The sequence below is a fragment of the Saccopteryx bilineata genome, chromosome 4, assembly GCF_036850765.1.
Source record: "Saccopteryx bilineata isolate mSacBil1 chromosome 4, mSacBil1_pri_phased_curated, whole genome shotgun sequence".
Lineage (NCBI taxonomy): Eukaryota > Metazoa > Chordata > Mammalia > Chiroptera > Emballonuridae > Saccopteryx > Saccopteryx bilineata.
In genome coordinates this window covers 293,245,248-293,255,553 of record NC_089493.1, presented here as the reverse complement: position 1 = coordinate 293,255,553, position 10,306 = coordinate 293,245,248, and the positions used below count along the sequence as shown (strand labels likewise).

At 50.5% G+C, this 10,306-nt stretch overlaps 1 non-coding gene across 1 annotated transcript; it reads left to right on the top strand.

Moving 5' to 3' along the window:
* The first annotated feature begins 2,855 nt into the window (after nucleotides 1-2,855).
* On the top strand, nucleotides 2,856-3,016 carry LOC136336775 (U1 spliceosomal RNA). Its single transcript, XR_010731595.1, has one exon. It is a non-coding gene; the product is annotated as a U1 spliceosomal RNA (small nuclear RNA).
* Nucleotides 3,017-10,306: the final 7,290 nt, after the last annotated feature.

Here is a 10,306-nt window from a genome sequence, read left to right as displayed (position 1 = left end):
CTTCGGCCCCTTGAGTGCGGCTCTCCCACAGAATACCACGTGCGGGCGCTGCCTCGATAAGGAATGTACCTACCTAGATAGTTTACGTTTTAAAAATCTGGCTCTCAAAAGAAATTTTCATCGTTGTACTGTTGCTATTTGGCTCTGTTGACCAATGAGTTTGCCGACCACTGGACCAGACAGAAGGCTGAGAGTACTGCAGTATTTGCATGTTCCCTGATCCCCTAATTTCTGTGAGCAGTGTTCTTGGAAACCATCACCCCACAGTAGACGCATTGCTGGAACAGTAAGAGCCTGCAGGCCAGAAGCTTAGACAGAGCTCATACACAGTTTTATGTTGAGACTCCTTGAGTTCAGGGACAGAGGGAAATAGAGCATTTTAAATAGGAGAAAAAAATATACATGCAATGTGAGAAATAGAGGTCAAAATAAAAAGATGTCAAGTTGGAGGCATCCCCATTAATGCATTTCCAATCCTGACTGAAATGATAACTAAGTGGCTAACACTTCCTGAGCACTGACTAGTTACTTGTAAAAAAAAGCCCTTCCTTTGATTCCTGGCCAGGGCACACAGGAGAAGCGCCCATCTGCTTCTCCACCCCTCCCCCTCTCCTTCCTCTCTGTCTCTCTCTTCCCCTCCTGCAGCTGAGGCTCCATTGGAGCAAAGATGGCCCGGGCGCTGGGGATGGCTCCTTGGCCTCTGCCCCAGGCGCAACAGAGCGACGCCCCGGAGGGGCAGAGCATCGCCCCCTGGTGGGCAGAGCGTCACCCCCTGGTGGGCGTGCCAGGTGGATCCTGGTCGGGCGCATGCGGGAGTCTGTCTGTCTCTCCCCGTTTCCAGCTTCAGAAAAATACAAAAAACAAACAAACAAAAACAAACAAACAAACAAACAAAAAAGCCCTTCCATAGATGGTCTTATTTCATCTTGAGGTTTCTTCCACACATTTCAAGAGAAAAAACAAACAGCTGGTGACATTTTCCTCTGGGATTTGAGAAGCATGACGTCATAATCAATCTTTTGATTAGAGGGGTTTAATTGGGTTTTAAGTGGACAAGACTCCAGGCAACTTGGACAGTTGCCCCCGACCATCCTGAAATGGAAATGTCATTCTCTTTTTATTTGTTCTGCTCCATGTTTCCTGCTCTCAAATAAAAACAAGATTTTTTACAGTCCATGGCTGGTAACAGCCATCAGATGAAAATTATGAGAAGCATTTGCAGTCTATCTGGAAATATCTTTTTACTTTTCTTTTCTCTTCTTTTTTTTTTTTTTTTTCAGGAAGAGGATGATGCTATTGTTCAAGGAAATTTGTGTTCACCCTGTGGTCCCAATAGTTTTAAAACTTTGGACAGATGGGATATAGGAAAGACACAAGTTTCAAAGTGTCTGACTTTAAAGAGGCTAAAAGAATCAGAGCTTCCCAAAGGTAATCAGAATTTTACTAGATCCCGAAGCAAGGCATCTCCGGCTGTGGCAAAGTGGGATAAGAAGGTTATGGGGCAGAAGAAATTACTTTGTACTTTATTTGTATCTTTGATGCTTATCTGGAAACAGAGGGCTTTTTTGGTAAGGAAGAGATGTATAGTGTTAGCTTTAATAAAGGAAGGAAATATTGAAGGCATTTTAGATTGCTAACATCCTATAATAATTGGACCATTCTATTATTTCAAGAACATTATATAACCCTCTCTGGAGAGTTTTGCACGGATATATCGCTGAACGTGATGTGTACAACCCCCCTGAACCATTAGTATTACTTTGAAATGCAGAGTGGAATCACCTGGGAAATTTATCCAAAATTAAAAAGAAGAAGTTAAAGCCTGAATAAATTCTGAGCCTCCGTGTGGCTCAGTGTGGACGTGAGGTCACATTTAGATAATACTAGTTGCCATGCTTCCATTATGCAAGGCGGCCTTCTCGGTTCATTCATATATCATCTCATTTAATGCTTCCAACCCTGTGCAGTGGGCACTGTTGATACCTGGCCCAAGCCCCCTGTCATCTCTTTTGGGATTAATTGTACAGTCTTCTAACTGGTCTCCCTGACGTCAGGCACGCCCTCCTAGAATTTTCTGACAATGCGTCACGCAGAGGGATCTGCTTACATCACCGGTCACAGCCTGTCCTCCCTCTGCTCGGAACCCTCCAACAGCTCCTGGTCGTGTTCAGGGAAAAGGCCAGATTCCTCACTGTGGCCTACAAATCCTTGTGGGATCACATTCCCGACAATCCGTCCAACCTCAGCCTTACTTTCCTCCCCCCTGTCCACCCCGCTCTGGCCGCACTGGCCTCCTTGTTGTTTTGGGACTAGGCTCCCTCTATAGGGCTCTCTGCCTCCCCCCCCACTCGTCCAGATAACCGCAGGGTGAACTCACTCTCTGCCTACCTTTCATCTGCTCCAATCTCACCTATCTCTATATTTAAATATCCCAACATTTATCACTGCGCCCCACCCACCTCGTGTGCTTTGCCTGGCGCTACATTAACATAGCACTTAATTTACAGTTTATTACGTTCGTGACTCATTATCTCTGCACACAAGCAGGCAATTTCCAAGAGACTAGACATTCGGGTTTGCTTTATCTGGCGATGTACCCCAAGCACCTAAAACAGTGTATATGGCACATAAAGATAGTCGAGAGTCGTTTGGAGAACCAAGTGGACTCATTCCGGTTTTAAAATGAGGACACTGTGGACCTCGAGCATGGAATGACCCAGGATCAGAAATGATTCCGGCCCAGGAGCAAAACCTCGTCTGATCCATAGAACCAGTACGTGCATCCTCCCCGGTAAAGACAAGCCATTCGCCAAAATGTGAGTTATAAAGGTGATTTCTATCAAAAAAGCCCCCTCACACTTACCTGGCAGAGGAGATACCGTGACCACGGAGGTGGTTTCCCCAGGGCGAGGCTTGTTCACTGCACTCTGGGTGAGCTGACCCCTGAGAGTCCCCCAGATGCGGGAACTCGATGGCATAGTATGTGGTGGTGAGGATGGCATTCACACTCTCCCCTGAAAAAAGTGAAGAAGAAAGTCCCTTCACTCCATAGTCTATCCCCAAAGACGGCAATATTTTCTCCCTCTCACATACAGGCTTATGTCCTGCATCGAAATAGGCAGGAAGACAGGTAGGTTGGTGATAGATAGATAGATAGATAGATCATAGATATTGATTGATTGATAGGTAGATAGATAGAAAGGTAATAGATACATAGATGATTGATACACAGATAGATTATGATAGATAGATAGATCATAGATATTGATTGATAGATAGATAGAAAGATACATAGATGGTTGATATACAGATAGATAGATAATAGATAGATAGATAGATAATAGATCATAGATATTGATTGATAGATAGATAGATGATAGATCTTAGAGCTAGATAAATAGATGATAGATAGATATATAATAGATTGACAGGTGATAGAAAGATACATAGATGATTGATATACAGATAGATGATGATGATAGATAGATAATAGATATTGATAGATAAATCATATAGACAGATAGATGATAGATAGATAATAGATAGATTGACAGATGATAGAAAGATACATAGATACATAGATGATTGATACACAGATAGATGATGATAGATAGATAGATAGATAGATAGATAGATAGATAGATAGGTATAAGCATTGATAGAAGTACAAGCCATTTCACATTCACCCTGACTTATACGAGAAGGCTGAGACCCCCTTTGTGAGAGAGCCAGAGGCTGAGAACAAGGAGGAGTAACCAACAGCAACACACTTAGTGGGCTAGGGAGGAGGTTGTGAACACCAACACACTTTAGAAAATTGTTCCCTTTAAACGTAAGATTGACACGTTGTTCACATGTGGCCCGGGCTGACCAGCAGACCCGGGATGAGGAAGGTCAGTACACCTCTCGTGAAAAGGAGGCGCTCTCCTATTCTACTCCGTGTCCACGTGGGGTGGCCTCGATGGAATCAACGAGCTGGTGACGTCCGGAGATGAACCAAGCGCAGGACCGCTCACCTCACTGACGTTTGTTCCGTCACTGTGAGGCTGGACAAGAACCTCGCAGGACAGCAGGGCAGGCTGCTCTGGGCCCCCAGCAGTCTCCTCCCCCAGGGGCAGCAACACGCCGGGCTGATGGCAGCCCCCCTTGACAAGACCATGCATTTCGTAGGAGGATGACGCGTGGGTAGAAATTCCCAGGCCTCCTTTCCACCCCATTCCAAAAGGACGAGCGGGCTTACTGTTTGTGAATTAAAGGTCCCTTACTATTCGTGGGTCACGGTCCGAGGATGTAGAGTGTGACGAGACAGTCTTCCCTCCGTGGAGAATGCTTCCTTGACTCTGGCTCTCCCCCTCGGATGGCTTCTCTGACTTGTGAACATGGCCATCCGCTGCCATTTCTGGGAGGAGAGAGCGCAGCTCCCCCCCCCCCCCCAGACGCTAGAAAGTCAAGCAGGAAGCAGATAGAGCTCAAGAGCAAAAGGCCACCAAGGAATCTCAAGATGTTTTCCTGGTCCGCCATCTTGAGGAGCTGGCTTGCCGTTCTGCCGGGCTCTCTCCGCTCTCTGCAGACCAGAGTGACCCAGTATTAACCACGGAGAGTCCAACATGTCCAGATGACTCAGCAGAAGGGCCTGGAGAGCTGCCCATCCAGAATGCTTCGTCCTCACTCTGGAGCCGTTCTCACCGGGGAAGGGGCCGTGGGAACGGCTGGACCAGGGTGTTGAGATTAGAGTCAGTTCTTGGGTCTTAGGTCTGATAGCTTTGCACCTGGAGTGGGCCCTGAGCACCAAGCACATAGCCACCATCTCCCTCACCCACACAAACACACAGACCTGGGACTCCTGAGTGCCTACGGACTGGGTGAAGCCACACACGCACACACACACGCACACACACATGCACACACGCGCACACACATGCACACACGCGCACACACACATGCACACACACACGCACACGCACACACACGCACACACATGCACACACACGCACACGCGCGCGCACACAGGCACACGCGCGCGCGCACACGCGCGCACACGCGCACACACACGCGCGCACACATGCACACACACACGCGCACGCACACACGCACACACGCGCACACACGCGCGCACACACGCACACACACGCACACACACACGCACACACATGCACACACACGCACACACACGCACACACATGCACACACACGCACACAGCCTTCCTGCAGCAGACGCCAGTACCTAGCTCCTGGACTGAAATCCCACCAGCCTGACACGGACAATCTCACGCTCTGGCCCTCTCTCCCAGCGCCCGAAGCTCTGAAGATTGATGCCTAGACAGTCAGCCCAGAATGAGAACCCTCCCCTCCCCTTCCTCGAAGCCCCCACTGCTGGCGGCCTCCACCCACAGCCTCCACCCACAGCCTCTACCTCCCGGCAAGGAGAGGCGGAGCCACTCAGAGAAAGACCATCCCTCCAGACGGAGCACTGTTCCCGGAAACCCACCGATCATTGGTCTCTGATCCCTTCAGCCCCCTCCCCCACCACCCCGCTCCGCCTCCCAGGAGCCCAGACCCTCCGCAGCCCAGACGGAAGGCTTCTCCTCTGGAGCCCAGCCACGCGCTATGGCGAGCTGACACCCTTGTCTTCAAACGTTTATAATTGCCCTGTCAAACTGACAATTACAGAACTAATTATTGAGGAGACAATACCAGATACACTGACTGAATCAAGCGTCAACCGGGTTTTTATGTAATTATGAGATTTAATGAATTGAGGGCTGCAGTAATGGACGATTGCTGGTTAATTAAGAACTCCCTTTATGCTAATAATGCCATTTATTTTCAACTCACAGTATTTATTTCCAGTGTCGAAGGCCTTGGACACGTCTTCCTCTGACACGGGCATGTTGAGTGGTTTTCGGAGGGTTTGGCTGCCACTGTAGTGCTATTTATAGGCAGCAGACGTCTGCCATGCCCGGGCTGAAGAGCTCCAAGCGGCTCCCATTATATTCCAAGCAGCTCACTGCAGACCTGGATTTTAATTATCCCGCTGCTGCTGGGCAGGGTCCCCGTGTCTTGCTTCTGCTGACATCTGGGAGAGCGAAAAGGAAGGGACAATGACAGAGGGTACCCCCCCCCGGGTGCCTCCTCGTCAAGGTCAACCTCCACAAAGGGACAGGGACAGTCTTCTTCTTCTGGGCTTATTCTTGTGCCCCGCCCCTCCTCATTTCCGTGGGGTTTGGGGGGGGGGCTTTCCTAACACGACCCCTAACTAGAAACCACGGTGAAAGAGCAGTGGTCTTCCACCAGAGCGACATTTTTCCCACCCGGGGGACAGTTGACATCGTCCGGAGACATTTTTGGTTGTCAGAGCTGGGGGGATTGCTACTGGCGTCTCGTGGGTAGAGCCCAAGACTGCCCCCCCCCGAACACCCCGCAACATAGAAGGGTCTTTGCCCAAAATGTCAGCAGGGCTGAGGTTGGGAAGCCCTGTCGCATGGAGTGTCAGCCATCCAGAGGCGAGTCGGTGTCACCCTCCCGGCTCGGCGGAGGAAAACAAATATCTCGCAGCATCTAAAACATGATAGAACTGTCAGAATTATGTGCAGTCGGCGACATAAATTGTGAAACATGAGTCACCGTTATGTTTGTTCTGCAACAGTGGAAAAACTTGGAGTTGTTTTTTTTTTTTCCTCCTTATGAAAATAGCAGAGTGATGAGCACTGTCTCTGGGAAGCCGCCGGGTCCTCACCTGCCCTCTTTGGTCTCCGCACACCCATCAACTCCAAACTTCTCCGTGACAGGTCTTCACGGACCGGAGCAAACTGAGCAAACAGACCAGGGCAGGCTCGGGTTTACAGAAGGCTAGATTTAGCCAATTTTCCACTTTTAGATTGTGTCTTTCCTATTTTCCAAGAAGACATCTTGTGTTTGTGTCTGGCCAGCTTTTTTTTTTTTTTTTCCCCCTCACTTTTTAAAAATTATCCCTTACACATTCTTCAGCACTGGACGGTGCTGGACTTGGTCCCACACAATCCAGGGTGAGCCTGTACCCCGGGGTCTGGCCCGAGAGAGCCCCCCCCCCTCCGTCAACCCAGGGCAATCGATGAGGTCAACGAGCCAACCTTACTTCTCGTCTGCTCGGGTGGAACACGGGAGGCTAAAATCCCGGAGCCGACTGAGGTCGTCTCTGCCACCCCGGGAAGAGATTGTCCCAAGGTGTGTAGTCAGCACCCGGAGGGTGAGGGAGGAGGACACCGCGGAGGGAGGGAGGGGGGAACTGAGGGAGGAGGAGGAGAGGAGAGGATTATAGACACCGCATTCTGCGTTCATATCACATAGTATATCATATTGTGGGGGATCCTGGTTCATCCATTCCTTTTTCTTTCTTAATTGATTGATTGATTTTAGAGAGACAGAGAGAGTCCGGAAGATAGAGACAGAGAGAGGGAGAGACGCATTCATTTGTTGTTCCACCTCCTTGTGCGTGCATTGGCGGCTTCCTGTATGTGCCGTGACCGGGGACTGAACCTGCAACCTTGATGTTTCGGGACGACGATCTGACTGACTGAGCTAACCGGCCAGGGACTCCAGGCGTTCTGGCAACCTGATCACTGCACCCAGCGTTTCTGTCCCTGTCGCAGATGAATACACTTGATTCTGGTTTGACTGTCACCTCCTCAGCTTCCTCCTTCGGCTGATTCTCAGCCGAGACCCTGAATGCCTCGTTCCTCAAGGTGCTATGGAGAGTCCTCTCCTCAGCAAGGCCCTGCCCCTACTGCTCTCCCCGCTGTCCCCGGTCACCAGGAAGGTGCTGAGGACTCTCCCTGTCCTGTCTCTGCCCAGAGGTCACCGCCGCCTACCAGACCTCTCCAACGGGACATCCCACCAGCACCACAAAGCCCCCTGCTGACAGCCGCAGCCCTCGATTCCTGCCACCCTTTCTTCCCTACGATCCGTATCACACGGATAGCCCTGGCGTCTGCCGGGGACTCGGGCCAGAAAACAGGCGCCCCTCCCACACCTCTTCCTTTCTTCACCTCCTGGCCCTCTCTCCCCCCCCCCCCTCCTTCCTCACTCTCCACAGACTCTGTTCTTCATCCGGACCCAGCAGGCATCCCCTGCCCCACGCCCCAGCTCTGCTTGGGAGGCCGGCTCCTCCCCTCCTCCTGGGAGCCCTCCCTGAGTCTCCAAATGGACGGCAGGCTCCTCCCTGTGCTCCCAACACAGATCACTTCCTCCGAAAGGTTTCCTTCTGTCGTCGCTGCGGCTGCTGAGCTTCAGTGACCAGATTCCCTTCGACGCTCACGGCGTTTCCTCGCCGGAGGACAGGGTTAGGCCCGTTCTATACAGGAGGAGCAGAAGGTTCCAGAGCTTGGACTCGGTTGCTCAAATTTTGGAGGCAGCCTGACCAGGCGGTGGTGCAGTGGATAGAGCATCGGACTGGGATGCGGAGGACCCAGGTTCAAGACCCCGAGGTCGCCAGCTTGAGCATGGGCTCATCTGGTTTGAGCAAAGCTCCCCAGCTTGAGCCCAAGGTCACTGGCTTGAGCAAGGGGTCACTCAGTCTGCTGTATCCCCCTCGCCCTCAATCAAGGCACATATGAGAAAGCAACCAAAACACCTAAGGTGCCACAATGACGAATTGATGCTTCTCATCTCTCTCCCTTCCTGTCTGTCTGTCCCTCCCTCTGTCTCCCGCTCTCTCTCTCTGTCTCTCTCTCTCTCTGTGTCTCTGTCACACACACACACACACACACACACACACACACACACCATTGGGAGCCAGAAAGAAGCAGGACTGGGTCTGATCCGGCAGTTCTGGCTCCCAGTATCTGTGTGTGGGCCGCACCGCCACTCCGCTGTTCAAGCCGCCCGCGGTGGGAAACCAGGAGGGCACGGAGTCGGGAACTTTCACCTGCGTCCTCGCCAGCCAGGAACACAACTCACTGGGTGTCAGGTGAGTGCTGGGCTGGTTGAATTAAGAAAAGAATGAATGAACGGAATTCTATTCATCTCACCAAACGTGGGTTTTTGTTTGTTTGATTTCTTTTTTTTTTTTCTTCTTCTTCTGCAAAAAAGCAGGGTTGGGTTACGGTCAGCTTTCAGATTCTGTGTCACCGTGCTTCTAACAAACTCAAGACAGCTAACCACTTGCAAAAAACAAGTGACTCATCTGTTTCTGTCCTTGTCTCAGTCATTTTCTATCTAAAAGGAGTTGATCATGTGCCGCCGACAGTGTCCGAGGAGAGCTGCCAAGTGACTGGAGAGGCTAGAAATCACTTTCTCTGCCTTGATTCTTTTCCGCCTCAAAAAATCTCAATCAATGAAACAAATGAGACTCAGAGATTTCCATCACATGGCCCTCTTCCTCCTAACAATTCCCACTCTCACATAAAAAAAATTTTTTTAAAGGCACAGAATAAAAAAATAAAAAAAAATACCACTGATAAAACTAGAGAAAAGCGGTGTTAGCTTGCTGGAGGCGCAGTCTTCTTCCCAAACCCTGGATTGAAAGTATCAATAGATCTAATTAGCTGGGCTCAGACCGGGAAAGAGGATTCTTGCAAAGTTTGCACCTTCGCAGAATTCCATGGCAACAAAACCAGCTGGGATGGGGCTAACAGTTACGATGTGTTTAGTGTCCACGGCCTGACGGGAACCAGGTGAGGGAAGCCCGTGGGACGTGGAAAGCAGGGGCTGATGGCAAGCGGAGAGGGGCGTGGTGGGCTTCCTGAGACAGGCAGCCCTGGAGCCCCCTCGGAGGACAGACACCCAATACGCACAACCCGAAGCTCCCTCCTGCCTTGGGCTCTCGCCTGGCGGGTCCACCCTGGATTTGGGCAGACGGCGGAGGAACTGCCGGGCCAGAAAGCGCTGGGCTGTTCCCGGTTAATAAAGTCTCCCCGAGGGCAGGGAAACCGCTTCTCACGGCAGTGTCGCGGTGCAACCCACAAGAAATGGAGGCAGAGCTCACATTAATTAAAATGTAAAGAGCCTTTATTTACTGGCCAGTGGACCGTCCGTCTGCGGATCTACCCAGAGAAGCCGGAACGGCGGCCCTGGGCCAGGGGAGAGAGCAGTATTTCAAGACAGAAATCATAGAAAGTTACACAACGTTGACATAATATCTGGCAAAAGTACCTATTGTTTTAAGGAGATGAACACACTTGCATAATATTTTTGCAAAAGTATCTATTGTTCTAAGAAGATTAAGCTGTTCTTTCTTGTAATTCCTGCCAAAAGCGGAAGCTTGGGAACCGCACCTGGCTGGTATCAGCGAGATAAATCTCTGCCTTGCACAGGCCAGCTAAAACTTTCC